Here is an 18,697-nt window from a genome sequence, read left to right on the forward strand (position 1 = left end):
GAAGACTTTTCCATCAAATAGACTTCTCTCTGGGTGTAGGCTCACAGAGGAGTACATTTCATTTCTAGTTAAAAATGTCTTTGAGCCAGATGAAAATACCGTAGTCCATGCTGAAGAAGGACAATGGTGCTACAGGGATGGGCCTCGGATGAGGGGATACAGGAGTGGGCCTAGGATGAGCTGCTTTCCTTTTTAGGTTATGGAGAGACTGCTTTTCTGGTCCAGGCTTCAGGAGCCATTCACAGCAAAGGGCAATCTCTTGGCACTGGATGCATTTGGCAACAAGTCCCTGACAGAACTGGCCGGTTGATATGGACTCGGGGGAGTCAGATGCTTCACGGACTATCTCCATGGAATCCTTGGTGTTGTAGCCTTCTCCTTTGGGACGTGCCATGTGTTGACAGAATAAATCTATGTGTGAATGTTAGTTGATGTGTATGCTGGTTCTGGTTGTTTGGCTCCTGCATTCTGTCTTTCTTATGCAGTATAGCTTCCATGACTCAGGCTGGCGGTCATGGTGGTTGTGCGTGAGTGGGAAGTCTGCTCTACCAGAGTCTAGTTAGGAGAGCTGTCAGGGAGGGCAATGGGGAGGGGGCATACTCTTACTTAACTACCTGGGTTGGGGTCACTGAGCTGGAAGGCTTTGATTTTCTTCAGATGCCAAGGTGTCCCTGGATCTGCAGTGTAAGGCTGGTGAGTTCAGGTTTCCGGCCAGCCTTCCTTTAGGCCAGGGCACAAATGTTTGCTCAAATGTGAAACCATTTTAATGTAGGTTTTATAATTTGACCCATAGAATTTTGTAATAGACAGATTAAAAACTTTCCAGACACGCTTCATAATGACTAATAAGGAACTTTTTGTCCCCTCCATTTGTTCCAAGATGTCAGTTAAGGGTGCTTTGGAGCGACTTTAGCTGGCCCTGTACATTAGGAAGACTCCAGTTTAGCTGAGGCCCCAGGTTAACATCAGGGCTCTTGCCAGGGTCTAGCAAGTGCAGGGCAGCAAGGAGACCACACCTTGTCCTGAGGAGGAGAAGTCTCAACTTTTTAAAGATTCATCTTATTAAAAGTGTGGTGTGTGTGTGTGTGTGTGTGTGTGAGGGGAGGTGGGGGAGGACTTAGATGAGAGGAAGAATGGGAAACTGCAGTCAGGATGTAATATATTAGGGAAGAATAAATAAAAAAATAAGAAGTGTGTGTGTGTGTGTGTGTGTGTGTGTGTGTGTGGTGTGCATGTGCGCGTGCATAAATACAGGTGTTCATGGCGGCCAGAAGAAGGCATTGGATCCCATGGAGCTGGAGTACAGGTGATGTGAACACATGGGGACTGGGAACCGAACTCACGTCCTCCGCAAGAACAGTATGTGCTCTAAACCACTGAGCCATCTCTCCAGCCCCCGGAGGAATTCTGATTTCCCCCAAAGATGCCTGCTTTGATGGAGGGCATGGACTCACGTGTGCAGGGTGCCAAGGTGAACATCGTCCTCCGTCCCTCCTGCTTGTAGGCTGTGCCATCCTCTCCTCATTCCCTGGGCGAGAAAGTTCTCTCACACGCTGCTAGTCACTCCATGCTCTTTTGTTTGCAGAAATGTTCTTAATTCAACATTACCACCATGGTTCTTAGCCCAGGATGCCCTTCAAAATCTCCTGGGCAGCCTTAAAAAATATTGATGCCCAGGCTGCCCCCTAGACCAATGAAATAAGAATCTTTGGGGACAGTGCTTAGACATCAGTAATTTTAAAAGCTCCCCTGGTGATCCTAATGGGCAGCCAAGGTGGAGAGTATGGATATGAAATATGCAGTTCTGGATAAATAATGAAAACTTCAGATTCGATTTCAAATTACAGCTTCTCTTCCTTTCTGTGGCCCGCAGCACTGAGCTGGAGTGGAGTCCTTCCTAATGTACAGGGCCAGCTAAAGCGGCTCCAGAGTACCCCTGCACTTCCTGCTGACTGTCCTGTGGTTGGGAGCAGGGTGGAAGAGGGTGAAGGAGGGTGGGCAGGGACAGCAGTATGGAGACCTGCACTTCCTGCTGATGGTCCTGTGGTTGGGGGTGGGGTGGAGGAGGGTGGAGGAGGGCGGGCGGGAACAGCAGCGTGGAGAGTCTAAGTTGATTGCCATTGATGCTACCTGGCCAGGTAGCCTTTTCAGGCTATGGCAGACTCAGGAACATTTTTATTTTTTGATTGACAAATAGTAATTGTGCATGCTTTGGATGTATAATAAGATGTTTTGATCTATATATACACCGCAGAAAGAGTCAATCAATTTAATTAAGTATCCATCATATGACCACGCATTTCTTATCGTGAGAACATTAGAAATCTATGCTTTGACCAAGTTCAAAACACACACTACATTATTATTAACTCGGGTCCTGATCTAGTGTAATAAATCACAGAAATGTATGATTTCTCCAGTCTAACCACCTTTCCAGTCTGTGTTCCTGTAAGGTAGACTTCATGTAGTTGAGAAGATACGGTATTTGGCGCTCTGTGCCTGGCTTATTTTGCTTCATGCCATGTTACCGAGCGCCATCAATGCTGTTGAGAATGACGGAATTTCTCGTACTGTGTGGTAGAGGCCATGCGGGCATCCATCAGTGTACATGGTATCTCATCTTACTTAAGCATTTGCCTCTTGAGGGTCACTTAGGCTGCTTCCATCTTGGCTGTCGTGGACTGTGCTTTGAGGAGTGTGGGAGAGAAGGCACTTCTTCAACATGTGGATCTACACACACGTGCACACACACACACGCACGCACACACACACACGCGCGTGCACACACACACACACACACCCAGCAGTGCATTGCTGGATCAGATGGTAACTCTTTTCCAAAGAGGCCGTAATAATTCACTCTGGCAGATGTTTAACGCCAACTCTTTATAGGGTAGGAACGAGCATTTGTGTATTCTTTAGAGACTGCCTTTTTTCCCCAGGACTTTCTTCTCCGCAGTTGCCTCTTTGTTCTGACAGTCTGATCTGCACGAAGAAACTTTGCATGTGTCCCGGTGGCTCTCCAGGTGACTTTCTCAGTGAAAGCTCTTTGAGATGCTGCCAGGCTGCTCTTCAAAACTGGTACTCACAGTTTTCCCCAGAGGCTTTCCCACATAGCATCGTGCACCAGCTTCTGGTGCTCTATAGATTTTAGGGGACCTGGTGGGAAAAGCCATCATTTCTTTATTTAATCAAACGAGTATTGCATGTGTATCTGTTTCCAGCTCTCCTCCGTCAGCCTTCCCTTTCCCCGGAATCCCTGTGTATGTGCCATTTTACTCCACTCTCCAGGTACCAAAACATTTGCCTCAAAATCATCTTTTCCTCATAAGAACTAGCTAACTGGGTTCAGAATATTAGATTGTACCCGAGTCAGTGAGGAACAGTCAAGATTCCCCCTGCTTTAGGATTAACAGGTGAAAATCGTTTCTGCGGGGTGGGCTTGCCATTCCTTTTTGGACTGCTAAGCACTCTTCCTGTTGAGATCACTTCATCTGAGTTGTGCTCTCTTGGTTCATGACCTGGTCCTCTCTTCAACGCTCTCTCACTCACATCGGCCATCTTTGTCATCAGGACTGGCATCCGTACTTTCCCCTTAGAACTGTGCACACTTCATTGTGCCATCAGTCTCTGTAGATTTTAGGGAACACTGGACAAGCTCTGATGATCTTCCCACCAGATTTGTGGTGAGGGAACTGCTCTCCAAACATCAGTTGTCCCCTGACATTTGTCCCGTTTTTCTATAGTACTAGAGAGAGCTGTATGGTTGTGGATGTTTTCCAAGATTATCGACTATTCTCTTGGAAGCGAGGTTTTGTGACTAATTCGTGGATCAGTGGCATGTTGAGTGTGGATGATGTCCAGGAAATGTCTTTGAAGGGCAAATGGATGCCCTTCCCATTGCTTTTTTGGTTGGACAGATTTAGTCAGCTGGCTTAGAAGAGCCATTTTGGTCCCAGAGTTGGAAGCAACATGCCGAGGAGGTCCAGCAGTAAGTTGCAAGCAGCTGGGACCTCTGACGACTCAGACACAGAGTGACTGCTCTCACTCGCGTGAGAGAGAAAAGAACATTCATCTTTTAAACTCCATGGTCTATCATGGCCTTCCTGACATTCGCAACTAGATTTCATGCTTACCCATATAGAATTTGGTCCTGAGCTGGAGTGTGAAGTAGGAGCTTCAGGAGGATACAGGCTGCAATGACACAGAAACCACAGACCAGAAAGATGGCCACCCCTGCCTGTTAGGTAGTAGCAAAAACATGTGGTCAGCATTGCATCTCGGAAGACAGAGCAGATGTTGTGGAAATGGTTTTACAAAGTCATCTTGCTGGCAGTGTTAGCTGCAGCCTGTTGTAAGGAGCAGAATTCTACCAGAGAGTTGAATTTAGCCAAGAGCCAGTTGGTCTGCGGGTAGCTGCCGAAGGAAGTGTAGCTGTGTTAAGGAACAGACTCTCCTGCCGCCTAAACTCTCATCTGACAGTGTCTCACCAATGATAAAAAGTCTTTGCAATGTTGAAGAAGCTGTGCCTCTACCTACAATTGAAGTCATTTGAAAAAGTGACTGCAAGAATGGCAGCCCAACATCTCCCTATGTAAGTTTTCTACCCTGGAGCTGGTGAGATGGCTCGGCAGGCAAAGGTACTTGATCCCCAGAACCCACATAATGGAAAGACAGAGCCATTCTCACAAGTTGCCCTTTGACCTCCCCAGGTGTACTATGGCACGTGTATCCATATACACATAAAATAATAGATACATAAATGTGAAAAAGGAGGGTTTGTAGTTGGTTGTCTTTACTTTTTAATATTTTGGGGGTCTGCCACCCTGCCACCAAATAAATCACACACTCGTAGGCTTATTATTTCTTATGAATGCCCAGCTTTAGCTTCTCTTTTTTCTAGCCAGCTTTCCGTAACTTAAATTATCCCATATGCCTTTTGCCTCTGGGATTTTTCCTTTCCTCGCTTCTGTAATCTTACTTCCTCTTTTACTGTGTGGCTCCTTCTTTTCTTGCTCCTTGCTCCTCTCTTGCTTCCCGATCCCTCTTCTTCTCCTTCTTTTTATTCTCTCTGCCTGCCAGCCTCACCTGTCCTTGCTCCTGCCTAGCTATTGGCCATTCAGGCGTTTTAGACAGGCATAGTAACACAGCTTCACAGAGCAAAACAGACCCAACCAAAGGGAGTACAACACATCTTTGCGTCATTAGACAAATGTTCCACAGCATAGACAAATGCAACCCATCTTCAACTAATATTCCACAACAGAGCTCTCTGCTAGGCAGTGAGAATCGGCCAAGCAGGATGTGGCGTCAGCACTACCGGAGTAGTTGCCACGGTTCCCAGCTAGAACGCCGAGGCCAGAACGCAGGTCAATGTGTAAGAGGTCTTAGGCTTCACCACTCTGTGGTTCCCATGTGTACAGCCAAAGGCACTGGAAGGATTCTGTTAAGAAGCAGAAGTCCACAGCACCAGCCGCTACAGTCCTAGCCGGGCTCTTGGGCTGTGTTCACAGAAGGAGGCTGTGGAAGGCTGTGATGTGCTCTTCCACTCTGATGGGGTCAAGATGAAGATGGTTAAGGAACAAAGCTGCAGGGGAGTCTACGGGAAGGGAAGCAACCATTGAGATTATTCCTAGGAAGGAGACTGGATGGTTGCTTAAGAGTCCAAGCAAGGGAGTGTACTATGCTTCTTAGTCCAAGGTGAGCCGCTCGTTCCTGCCCAGTGGACTGTGACAGGCTGACCACCAGCAACTTCTGGGCGTTTCCAATTCTCCTGTCTTTCAAACTAGAGTTTTAATCGCTTTATCTGGTTTATTCACTGCCATTTCTGTTCAGGCACGTGACGGAGAAAGAGCCCACAGATCACCCAGCCATTGGAGGCTCACTGCATTAGCGGGGAGCCCCGAGTCCCAGCCACATGCTCCGGGTTTGAGCAAGCTGAGGTTGCTGCTTTGGTCAGTGTCTTTTTGTGTATTCTAACAAGGATTCATGAGGGGATTGGGAGCACAGATGGGGAGAGTCTTTAAGAAAGGGGTTCTCACCGCCACTGTCTTCCCTTTTCTTCTTGGTGATGTAGTCTTGGAGGCTTCCTGGAATAAAGGCCATATTTCCTGTTCTTCCTTGTTGCTTAGCTGTGGCACTAACTTCTGGGCCTTCGCTTTCCCTCATGTCTTTCCTGTTAGTGGGGGTGTGGGGGCTCCTCCCCAGCAACCCTGAACCGTCAGTGTAGACCCTTGCTGGAGACTCAGTTCTACCCTGCAGGAGGCATTTGTCTGGGTTCGCCTCCTCTTGTAGTTGACTCCAACGCATAGCGCTTTTTTGTTTTGTTTTGTTTTAGTGAGCTTTCTTATCTGCTGTCTTCTGGAGTTGAAAGATAAACCACATGAGAGTTTCTCAAGCACTGCCGCTGCCTCAAAGTACTCCCCGTTTCCTTGTGGAAAACTCACAGGTTTTCCTGCCTCTCTTCTCCTCAGTCATCCCCCGTATCTAACTCCAAAGCCAGTGCCTAGCTCCAGAGATTCCCTTGCTAACACACTGGGGTTCTGTATGTAATTTAGCAGCTGAGTATGTCACGGGTTATCAGTGCCCTGCTAATGTACCTGGCTTCTGTGTGTAATTCGGCAGCTGAGTTCTTCACGGGATGTCAGTGCCCTGCTATCACACCCAGGTTCTGTATGTAATTTAGCAGCTGAGTACTGCACAGGAGATCAGGAACCTCCCTCCAAAGCAGAGGTGGCATCTTTAAGCCAAGCAAGAGATTCCTGGCACACTTCATAGTGATTGATAGAGGAACTGTTACTTGTATGATCACAATGGTAGTGGCCACCATGCGGGGGACAGATTGGAGGACAGAGCTAACACGTTTGGGAGAGAGACCTGAGGGATGGAAAAAGCTGGGTCTTTGATGGTGTTGGCTTAGGAACCAAGCACTGGGGATTGGTTTCTAGACTCGCTTGCTTTTTGGAGGGAAATGTCACAGCTTGGCCACCCGGCTTACTCTCTGCTGTCTGCCTGGCCTGCCAGAGTGCTGCATCCTGACCTTCTCATCCTGAGCTCACCTGGTCAGAGCACTTACTGCTGCTGAGTTCTCTGCAACCCTGACGCTAACTGCCTGGGAGATAGGTGGTCTAGCCTTGACCATCCACTGCTTCATGGTAAGCAGGGGTCAGTCCCTCCAGGCACAACCCGCTGTAAACCCTCAGCTCAGCCCAGACTGAGACAAACCTCTGAACATGATTTCCCAGAAGGCATGTAGTTCATGGGACAAAGTATGTGTAGCCTATGGGTGCTGCTTTGGGGCTGGCACAGAACCACCTCCAGAGTGGCTTAGCAGGCCGACACCCTGTCTTACTCCCTCCACTCACTCAGCTTGGCTAGCCTGTGTCACCATGCTTTTGGAAGAGTAGAAAGACCTCCTGGCATCAGTCCCTGTTCTGTGCTAAGTGTGGTTCAGGGATTGCCTGGGAAACTGTTAGGAATGCAGAATTTCAGGCCTGCCTGACCACCTGCTGAATTCTAAGCTGTGTTTGACTGACTGTCTAGGTGAACGGGAAGAAAAGGAAAGCTTAACAAGTCATTCTGGCTTCTAACAAGTCATGCTTGCCTTTTGAGTTGTCTGTTATGGTTTGGAAATGATTTGAGATGTGTTCCTTAAAGGCTCGCATCTTAGACTCTAAGCAAAGTGCAGCGATGTATATTGATGAAAATGTCACAACGAAACCTGTTATTTTTGTATGAGAACTAAAATAATTCTTTAGAGAAAGCTCCAGGTCCCAGAGTTCGGGGATTATCAGGTATCTCAGAACTATAGAGAAGCGGGGTCCACTGGGAGGTGCCAAGGTCGACCAAGCTCATCCCTCAGGAGGAACCGTGCCTCTGGATCTCTCTCTGGCTCCCATTTTCTAATGTGATGCTTGTGATGTCGTTAGCCTCTCCCCAGAGGCCACACCAGTAAGGCGACTGGAGGCTGTACGCTAAATAGATCTCTTTATGAGGTTAACCTGCCTCAAGCATTTCATTACAGTAATATGTACCCAAGTAGTTACATCCTCATTTCCTATTCCAGGTCTGAACTCTCTCTGGGATGACTGACAACGGGAACACTCATTATTTAGTTATTTGTTGTACGAGAAATTCCACCCCCACAGTGATGTGGCTCCAAGGGCTGAAGAAGATAATTCTAGGAATTTTTACCCAGCTCCAATTTGGCCATGAAAAAAAAAAAAAGCATCCTAACTGTGCAGCATTGACAGCCCCACCCAGAAAGAGGCTGGTCCTGGTCCTTTTATTTGTCCATCTTCTTTTATTAGGAAAGTAATATTAAAATATTAGCATTTAAGACAAAAATGAATTTTATATAGGTTGACATTACCTTTCATCTTGTCTATATACATATTAGATTTTTACATATTTGATTCAATATTTTATGGTTCAGTTTTATATTTCACACTTTCGTTGACTATCTCATTTGAGATGCACTTGTATTCTGCCATCCCCTCTTCTTCTTCCTGTGTTTTCCTGTCCTTGGTCTCCAGAAGAAACAAACATTAGAAACTTGATTCCCAGGCTGCAAACCCTTCTCGGTTCTCACATAAACACACATTAGATGTATAAAGAAACAAAATTCCATTTTGGGGTCAAGATTTCTTTTTGGTTTTAACACGAATCAGATTGTATGGAGCATTTATTTAGCTTATTGCCTCCCCCTCCCCCTTTACTACCATGGTGCTCTCTCTGGGCTAGCAGGCATGGAGATACCCTTCAGTAGACATACTGCTCTGTGGGGCGCATGCTCCATGATTCTTCCACTTCCTCCTTGTAGGGGGTCCTCAGGCCATTTCAGGTCTTCCCAGCTGCTTCCTGACCCACAGAATCTTATGCAAAGCTATTTTTACCCCTTAATGCAGACACCTGTTAGGACTCTTAGCAGCTCAAAAGATACATAGGCTATCGTAAGGTAGATGCTGTAACAAATAGCTCCATACAGAAACAATGTTTCAGATATCACAATACGAAACAGTCCAAGCGATTTTCAAGTCCTCAGGAGTGCCTGCTCCACATAGGTGGTCAGAAGTCCAGGCTGTCTGTTGCTGTTCCCACTAACCAGGGATTCTGCTGTCTTACTTGAGTGAAGGCATCTGGGAGTTAGAGTTTAGGTGTGTCTGAAGAAGGAGAACCAGTGTTTGTGAGTGACCTGTTTCTGCTACAAAAGTATTAACATGTGTTTCTTTACACGTTAGCAGGCTGTACACGAAGGGCAGTAACCTCTGGTTTTGCCTCTAGTAAAGCAGGGAGACTCCAGTAATGAACAGTATGCCAGATGAGCCAGTCCTCACATGTTTCTAAATATGAAAACAAATAGTAGTATTTCTTTCATTTTAATTGCTCTGAATATCAGTGTTTAAGTATTTTCCCCTTAAGTTTTAATAGTCATCTAGCTAATTCATTTCTTTTCTCTTTGCTTTACCTAATTTGCTTTATTGTTGTGACTTTCTGGCTTTTTCCCCTGGATGAATTCATTTTTATGACTTATCTATCTCCCCCTCCTTAAGCTTGTTAGCTTTCCTGTGTGTTTTACTACTCCCTTTTCGAGGTTACCTTAGAATTCAAATGTTTATTTTATGCTCTGACTGCTTTGCCTGTATGTTATTTCTGTGTCACATGTATTCAGTGTTTTTGGGGACAGAAGAGGGTGTCTGGTCCCCTGGACCTGGGGTTACTGACAGATATGAGTCACTGGAAGTTAAACCCAGGTCCTCTGCGAAAGCAGCCTATGTTCTTAACCACAGAGCTGTCTCTCCAGCCCTGTAGGTTACCCTAGAATTTTAAAGGTTCAAGATCATTTTGAATAAGATGAAATAAGCTTGTAATGATTTTGAGATAATACAAGACGAGGAAGTGAGTCTACACAAAACACATTTGTCAATACCATTACACTGGGAGACGGGTAGAAAAAACGGGGCTTTGTGATGACTTTGCAAGCTTGACTTGCTCACTGTACAAAAGAAAAACAGTCTTGGAGAAACATAGGGAGAAGCTCCGACGACTCGTACAATTTCAAACTCTGTCCACTCCACTTTGTGTAGTAGGCCCAAATAAGGCCTCTAGCATAAGGGAACGTCCATGTTTGCGGAACATAGCACATATTGTGGGGTGCATTTTCAGTTTCCCATTAGATGAGCATCGGCTTTGAGCCTGCCCTCTCTGAGGCTCAGTGCTTACAATGTCAAGGGCATTCTACAGTTTCTTTCCTTTGTGCCTAACTCTTCGGTATCTTAGAAATGGGTTTTACCACACACCACAAGGCCACCCCCTTGCTCCTAGTCTTGGTCCTGAGTAATCCACACAGAGAATGGGTGGACAAGATGGAGTCTCATAGGATCCCCACCCTATAAGATATTATGAATATTATATTATTAGCTGGATTAACGCTGGATGCCAGGTGTTAAGCTCATACAATATGTCATGGGGTTCTCCGAATGACCCCCTGGAAAGCTACAATCATTGTACCATGTTCTCGAAACAAGAAAATAGATGCTTGGAGAGTTTACATATTTGCACGGGGTCACACAAATAATAACTAAGGTACAGATCTAGACAGGGCTTGATCCCTATGCCCGTTGTCTCTGAAATGTGAACTCCTATGCTATGTGAATTTACAGAGATTAAGTTAACTTTAGGTCCTTTGAAGTATAAAAAACAAGCAAAAAATATAAAGGCTTTTATGAAACAAAGGGGTTGGGGTTTTGATCAATCCATGGACTGCTTGCAAGAAGCTTTGAGTTCCATTTTTAGCGCTCAGTAATTGGGTGTGGTGGCCACAAACACGAATCCCATGACTCAGGAGGTGGAGGTCAGAGGAACATCAAGACCATGCTCAGCTAAATGTCAAGTCTGAGTCCAGCCCACACAACAGTAGAGAACATCTCTGCCGCATCCAGCGTGACTTCCAGGGACTCGGACCTGACTGTGGGCAGGGAGGGAAGGAAGAAACGAGGGACACAGACAGATACACAGACAGAAATCCGGGATTAGGTGGTCTGAATTCTCTCCTGGAGAAACCGTAGCGCTCTGGCGGCTCAGCATGTTTATTATATACAGTTGGACAGAGAGGCAGGGTTGTTGCGTCCAGCTGAACGGGAAGGTGGGGTTTATGGCATACAGCTGGATCCAGGAGACAGGAGTAGCAGTTTCTGTAGGGAGCAGTCTTTAGGCCAGAAGTATCTGGGGGTGGGGGAGAAAGTCATGGCGGCTGTTTTCTGCACACACTGTCATCACTCACACTCTCTCCCCCGAGGAAAACTTTGCCAGCCCTTTGAGCATGAGTTTCTGAAGTCCTCGACGTGACCATGCCTATGTCAACGAAACACATTCATTCAGAACTTCACTCGCCCATTGCTTCCTGTGCTCTTACATGTCTCAAAACCCCAAAGATCAAACCCTAAACAATGACAACACCCTCCCCCAAATGAACAAACACACAAACAAACAAAGTTTCGAAGATGTCTTTTTGTAAAGATGTAAAGATTGTGGTGCTGGGCCGAGTGAAGAGATCGCAGGTCTGGAAATGGCCGTCTGTGAAGCCCTGTGACGTCATTCTCTGACTATCTAACAACTGCATGTGGCACATTTTGTTTTTTCTTGGCCATGGAAGAACAGGAGGAGATGGGATTTCTTAAGTCACAGTATTTGGCTACCAAGGTCATGACCTTGTTTTCCATGAACGCGGCTCCACTGCTGTTGGCAGAACATCAGCAGATGCTCATCTCTGGACACACTATCTCCTCTGGCACTGGGTGGAGCCCGACTCCCAAAGGGAAACAGTCCAGGGCTCCAGTGTCTTATGAATTAGTTTCATTTTCCCAACAGGTGGGGGCCGCGTAAGTCCTGGCAAAAATAAAAGCCCACCATGACGAAGGCGGAGGAAAATTTGGAAGGTAGGCCCAAGAATTATTGAAATACAACGTACCCTAGGACTTCTACAGGCCTAAGTTGGAGAACTTCGAGTCTAATCGTCATTTCAAGGGACTCAGCAGACAAGAGAAGCCCGTGACTGTGTCTATAGAATGTGACTTTGGTTCTCCCACAGTGATGACAGTGAGAGGGGTCTCCAAGTGGCACTAGCCAGACTCGATGCCACTAGGAGAGGAGATAGGGTAGACTTAGGAGTCCCTGCTCCAAAAATCAAAGTATGTGGACTCTTCATTACAAAACATTTCATGTGTATGATTGTCTTTGTATTACTGGGCTGGAGTCAAACACTAGGAATGAGGGGAAGTATATCAGATGGGTTGCACATTATTTAAAATCAGGGGGAGAGGGGAATGAGAGGATAGGAAACTAGGAGGTGATGTCTTCGTTAGGGTTACTATTGCTGTGATCAAACACCGTGACCAAGGCAACTTGGGAACAAAGAGTTTATTTGGCTTACACTTTGATATCACTATTCATCATGGAAGGAAGTCAGGACAGAACTCAAACAGGAAAGGATCCTGGAGGCAGGAGCTGCTGCAGAGGTCATGGAGGGGAGCTGCTAACTGGCTTACTCAGCCTGCTTTCTTATAAAACCCAGGACCACCTGCCCAGGGATGGCACCACCTGCAATGGGCTGGGCTCTCTCCCATCAATCACTAATTAAGAAAATGCCCTACAGGCTTGCCTACCTTCCAATCTTATAGAAGCATTTTCTAAATTGAGACTTTCTTCTCTCTGGTAACTGGGAGGAGGGTCAACAAGATTGACAAGGATGGGTCCATGCAAAGATCACGTGGAATCCCACCATCTCACAACACAATTAAAAATATTCTTGGAGGGATAATAGAATACCTTTGATATGAAAGGAGAGGGGGAAGATATGGAGGTTAAAATATTAAGCAGGGATAAGGAAGGGAGGATCACAAGTGGATTAACCAAAACCAAGGATCTATGAAAAAATGCTATGGAAATACCCATTAGTAAGCTATTTTCAAAATATGATTAATAGCAATAATAATAGCAATAATAATAAATAGAGGCGTTCCAACAGAGATGCTCTACATAGGTAGGTAATGCTGCTCCAGAAGGGATGGGTTATTAAATTAAAATCTCAGTGCAAGGTAGGGCATAACTCTTTAAAGTTATTGGTAAATTTGGCTCTGGAGGTCTCCTACACAAAACAGACTATTGCCATTGCCCTTGATTACATGGTCAGGACCTAATGCAGCAGAGACAATACACTGTGCCTGCAGGACATAGAAAAATCATTCTCAAATTGACCAGGAAAATTCCTCCCTGCTGGCTAGCTTTCACAGTGCCAGAAGGTGCTGAGTAGGCTGCAAAAGGAGAAAAAAAATCAATAATCTTCCCCACAGCTGGAACCTGCATGCTACAGTACTGACCTGCCAGGAAAGATGCACCCACTGGCGCTACAGTGGTATGAGTTGCTATGGGGTAACCAACCACTTTTTTGATTGGATTTGAGGTCTTCTCCACAGGAGGGAATTTCATGCCTGGTACTGTAAATCTGGGCCTCCCAATGACTGGGCAGTCATCAGCCCTAAGGCAGAACATACTATTGTTTTTCTTCTAAATGGTCACGCTGTCAAATCGCTTCTAGTTGCTTACCCACAGATCTGGGCTATTCTCAATGTTGGCCTAAGCTTTTTGAAGCAGACAGTCATCAATGAAGAGACTCATAACTGCTCAAAGTACAAGAAACAACGATAAAGTGCTCAACTCTAAAAGGAACATCTTCACCCCTTCCCCTCACTAAGGCTCAGGAAAGTCTGACTAGAGGAGGTTGGAAAGACGTAAGAGCCAGAGGGTGGGGAGAAGAGCTATGACACGCTGTCCTCTGGACATGACAGGCCGTTGTATTTATGAACTCACAGAAGCTATGGTCACCTGCCCAAGGTCTGTACAAGATCAAGCCAAACCAAATTCCAATGTAGTGTAATAGGCCCCAGACCTTTGCACAACTGACTCCATTCAGGCTGTAAAACGCAGCATGTGGATGGCACCACCTGCCAAAATGAAAACAAAGACCTAATCCATTGAAGTCCATATCGTTCTGGGAAGGTCTCTAAATGTATCCACCTTGTCTTTTGGCTTCAGTAGTTCTGCTTTTGGCTAACTGTTTTTGTTAACTGAAGTATGCCAACCAGAATATGGCTTTTGTGCTTAAATGCTCACCCTGAGAGAGGCTCGGGATTACACTGGGATCCTGAACACTCAGTGTAGTTGCCTGTGAGCTGACAAAGACTTTCTATTGGCTTAAACCCATCACCTAGCAGTCTTTTCTGGGGGGTACCCCACAGCACATACACGGACTGAGGGGACTCTCCAGATCTCACTGAGGAGCTATTGGTAGTCGATACTGCTATGTGGAGGGAGAATCATTTTTCTTTGAGGATGTGTTCTCTGGTAGGTTGCCCATGTTCTTCTAGTGGATGGCCCTACACCCATACATATATGAATAACACTAATTGGACTTAATGAGCTTGAAAAATATGGACAGGACATGAAGCTAGGAGAGATACATATTGTAGAGGATCCAGAAAGATTTGGAAGGGAAAAAAGGGAGTGGATATGATATATATATATATATATATATATATATATATATATATGTGTGTGTGTTTGATATATATGTGTATAGTACATATATATGTGTGTATATATGCTTGTATATATGTATTCTCAAAGAATAAATAAAAATTAATAAAAATGTATTAAAAATAAAGCAGGAATAGCATACAGTGTATTTAAGGGCTAAACTTCTAAGGTTGCTTCTGAGAAGTTTCCTGATCAGTATCTTGAGTGATATCCATCAACTATAATTAATAAAAAGAACAAAAAAGAATTTTGAATGTGTTCTTCGTGGAAAGTAGATGGCATGGTTAAGGAGATAAACATTCACTATCATTTAACAATATATGCAAGCATTGAGACACATTACATCCTCTAGGTGCTTACTTATTTTATTTTATATTATTTTAGAGACAGGGTTTCTCTGTAGCTTTTTGGTTCCTGTCCTGGAACTAGCTCTTGTAGACCAGGCTGGCCTCGAACTCACAGAGATCCGCCTGCCTCTGCCTCCTGAGTGCTGGGATTAAAGGCGTGTGCCACCACCGCCTGGCTAGGTGCTTACTTTTTGTTTTAATTTTTATCCCTTAAAAATAAGTTTAAGCCAGGAAAAATAGACATGAGAACGTATCTTTTAAACAAAAAATGTTCTAGCTAAAAAAGGCAGAGAGTTGAAAGTGAATAAGAGAATGAAGGAAAAATGAGAAATATGCTAAAATACCTATCGAATTTGGTTATCTTCAGTGTAGAGCAGATACTGTAGAAAATGAGACTATCCCCAGAATTAGTGGGGGAAAAGATAAAGATGAAGATGAAAAGGGACACAGGGAGGCCAGAGAACAGAGAGGACAGCAATAAACATTGTTGAGGATGAGCCCGCACTCCAAACTGCACAGAAGTTATGGAGAACAGGAAGAGAAAGAACCGAGAGAGGCAAAGTCTTGACAGAAGCTGGGTGACCCTCTTGGATTCTGAATCACTGCACAAGCTTGATGTGCAGTGATCACATCCGAAGCTTGTGTGCAATGGTGTGCAGTGATCACATCCGAAAGCTTGTGTGCAATGGTGTGCAGTGATCACACCTGAAAGCTTGTGTGCAATGTGCAGTAATCACATCCGAAAGCTTGTGTGCAATGTGCAGTAATCACATCCAAAAGCTTGTGTGCAATGGTGTTCAGTGATCACATCTGAAAGCTTGTGTGCAATGTGCAGTGATCACACCTGAAAGCTTGTGTGCAATGTGCAGTGATCACATCTGAAAGCTTGTGTGCAATGTGCAGTGATCACATCCGTAAGCTTGTGTGCAATGTGCAGTGATCACATCCGAAAGCTTGTGTGCAATGTGCAGTAATCACATCCGAAAGCTTGTGTGCAACGTGCAGTGATCACATCCGAAAGCTTGTGTGCAATGTGCAGTGATCACATCCGAAAGCTTGTGTGCAATGTGCAGTGATCACACCTGAAAGCTTGTGTGCAATGGTGTGCAGTGATCATACCTGAAAGCTTGTGTGCAATGTGCAGTAATCACATCCGAAAGTTTGTGTGCAATGTGCAGTGATCACACCTGAAAGCTTGTGTGCAATGTGCAGTAATCACATCCGAAAGTTTGTGTGCAATGTGCAGTGATCATTTCCGAATGTCTGCAGTCCACCATTTTACACTTTTATTCTTTCTTTACATAGGGAACACTCACAATCCTCTCCACTAAGAACTCTGGAATAAACATAATTATTTTTATTGTCAGTTACTTTATTATGAGTTTTGCAGTGAACAACACTGTTTAAACCATCCCCAGTTTTAAAATTAACTTATTAAAAACAGGAAAAGACTACATAAACTCTGCTTTAATCCTTGAAGACAAAGCTATGTTCCAACACTTGGGAACTGAGGCAGGAGGATTATGAGCTGGAGGTTAGCCTGAGCTACAAAGTGAGGCCTTACCTCAAAAAAAGAGCTGAAAACAGAATGTGTATCCTACTTAGACAATACTGTAGTAATAAAATATATTTTATTTTAATGTTTACATAATAAATTTTTTCAATCAAGAATACATAACCACACCACCAGTGAACCCTTTTTCAGAATAGAGGAGAGAGGGCTGGAGAGACGGCTCAGTAGGTCATTTGCCTGCTCTTCCAGAAAATCTGAGTCAGATCTCCAGTACATGTCCAGCAGCTTACAATAGTTGTTGCTTCAGCTCCAAGGGATCCTATGCCCTATTCCAATGTCCATGAGAACCAGCACACATGTGGCATATACACACAGAACACATAAATAAAAACAAACCTAAAGGTGGGGCAAGGTGGTGCATGCCTTTAATCCCAATGCTTAGGAGGCAGCAGCAGCCAGATCTCTGTGTGTTTGAGGTCAGCCTGGTCTACAGAGTGAGTTCCAGGACAGCTGGGGCTACATAGAAGACCCTGACTCCAAAAAAAATTTAAAAAAAAAAGACAACATTTGGGAGGCAGAGACAGGCAGATCCCTGTGAGGTTGAGACCAGTCTGGTCTACAGAGCAAGGACAGGTTCCAAAGCTACAGAGAAACCCACCTCAAAAAAAAATAAAGAAAAGAAAGAAAGAAAGAAAGAAAAACAAAAGAACTCATTATCGTTTTGATATCTGAACTATTCATTTAACACAATAGCCTACCTCCTCAATCTTATCCTCCTATGTAATATTTTCATAATTTGTATAACATGGCATGAAAATTATGTATATTTATTTTAATAACAGTACTCACTTTTCTGAAAATAAAGAGTACAATGTATTATTGTCCAAATTTGCTTAAATATACAAATGCATAAAGAAAATTGAAATTCCCCAGAACCTCACCACACAGCTCCTCTAATTTACTATGTTATTTCTTTAACATCCTTTTTCTATGCATAATTTAACACAGTTAAGACTGTACTACATATTCTGATTTTAAGTACAATTAACCCAAGAAGAGTTATTCACAAGTCCTAGTTGGGAGATGTTATAAAGAGGATCTTAATCACAGATCGTATGTGCCACCGGCATCTTATTCATTTTTCATAATTACAGAAAAAACTATACACTCAGGTCATTCGAAATGAGCTCCGAGAAGCATACAATTATGACGCAAGTCCTTTGTCCATGCAAGCATTTGGAACACTGAGCAAAAATCTCTTCCAGTGCAAGCATGAAGGAAACACTTTCCAGATTCCTTACTTCCGCACACACAACATCCCTGGCACACGCATACGTGGTGAAGGCCTGGTTTTACAACAGAAAATAAGTGGGTTTGGATGTGCTCAGTAGCAGAAGATTCTAGGGAAGCCACCAGGTAAGAGGACAGCTGTTGGTCTCCTTGGGGCATTTGTTCTCAGACCCTGGGAGATAGAAAGCCAGCGGATGCCCAAGGCCGTAATATAAAATGGTGCGGATTTGCATAAGGCCTGTCTGTTAAAGGAGCTCTGGCGTACTCAGGGCACCTGAGAGTGAATCTGGTGTAGAAGCAGCTGATAGACTGTGCTGTTTAGAGACGATGGTAAGAATCTTTGTCCGTTTCTCCCTTTTTAATACTATTGACAGGTTGTTAACCGAATCCACATAGGTGGTTTTGAAGGGCCTACTGCATTATCAAAATATTTCCTGACATTGAAAAACAGTCAAACCAGGAGCTGGAGAGATGGCTCAGTGGTTAAGAGCACTGGCTGCTTTTCCAGAGGACCTGGGTTCAATTCCCAGCATGACAGTGCGGCTCACATTTTTAATTTCATTCCAGAAGGACTCTTCTGCCCTCTTCTGGCCTCCACGGGCATTACATGCACATGATGCATAGACATACGTGTAGGCAAAAGGCCCAAACCCATAAAATAAAAATATATAAAACAGCCAAGAGTAAGAATAACAATTCATCGAAACCTTGCAGGTCCTCCCTATACCCCCGAATTACAAACTCATATGAGAATAACTGATACAATTAAATTCCTGCGGAATCTAAACTACACTTAAGAAAGTATTTATAAATCATTTCTGATCGTGGCGTCCTCATTTCCAAAGTCTTTCCTTCTCAGTTGGCTAAAGTATAGTTCTTTTTTTGTTTGTTTGTTTTTTGTTTGTTTGTTTTTGTTTTTGTTTTTCGAGACAGGGTTTCTCTGTGGCTTTGGAGT

This window comes from Microtus oregoni, unplaced genomic scaffold (genome assembly GCF_018167655.1).
Source record: "Microtus oregoni isolate MIOR12 unplaced genomic scaffold, Mior012 000019F_ref0000042, whole genome shotgun sequence".
In the NCBI taxonomy this organism is placed as follows: Eukaryota; Metazoa; Chordata; class Mammalia; order Rodentia; family Cricetidae; genus Microtus; species Microtus oregoni.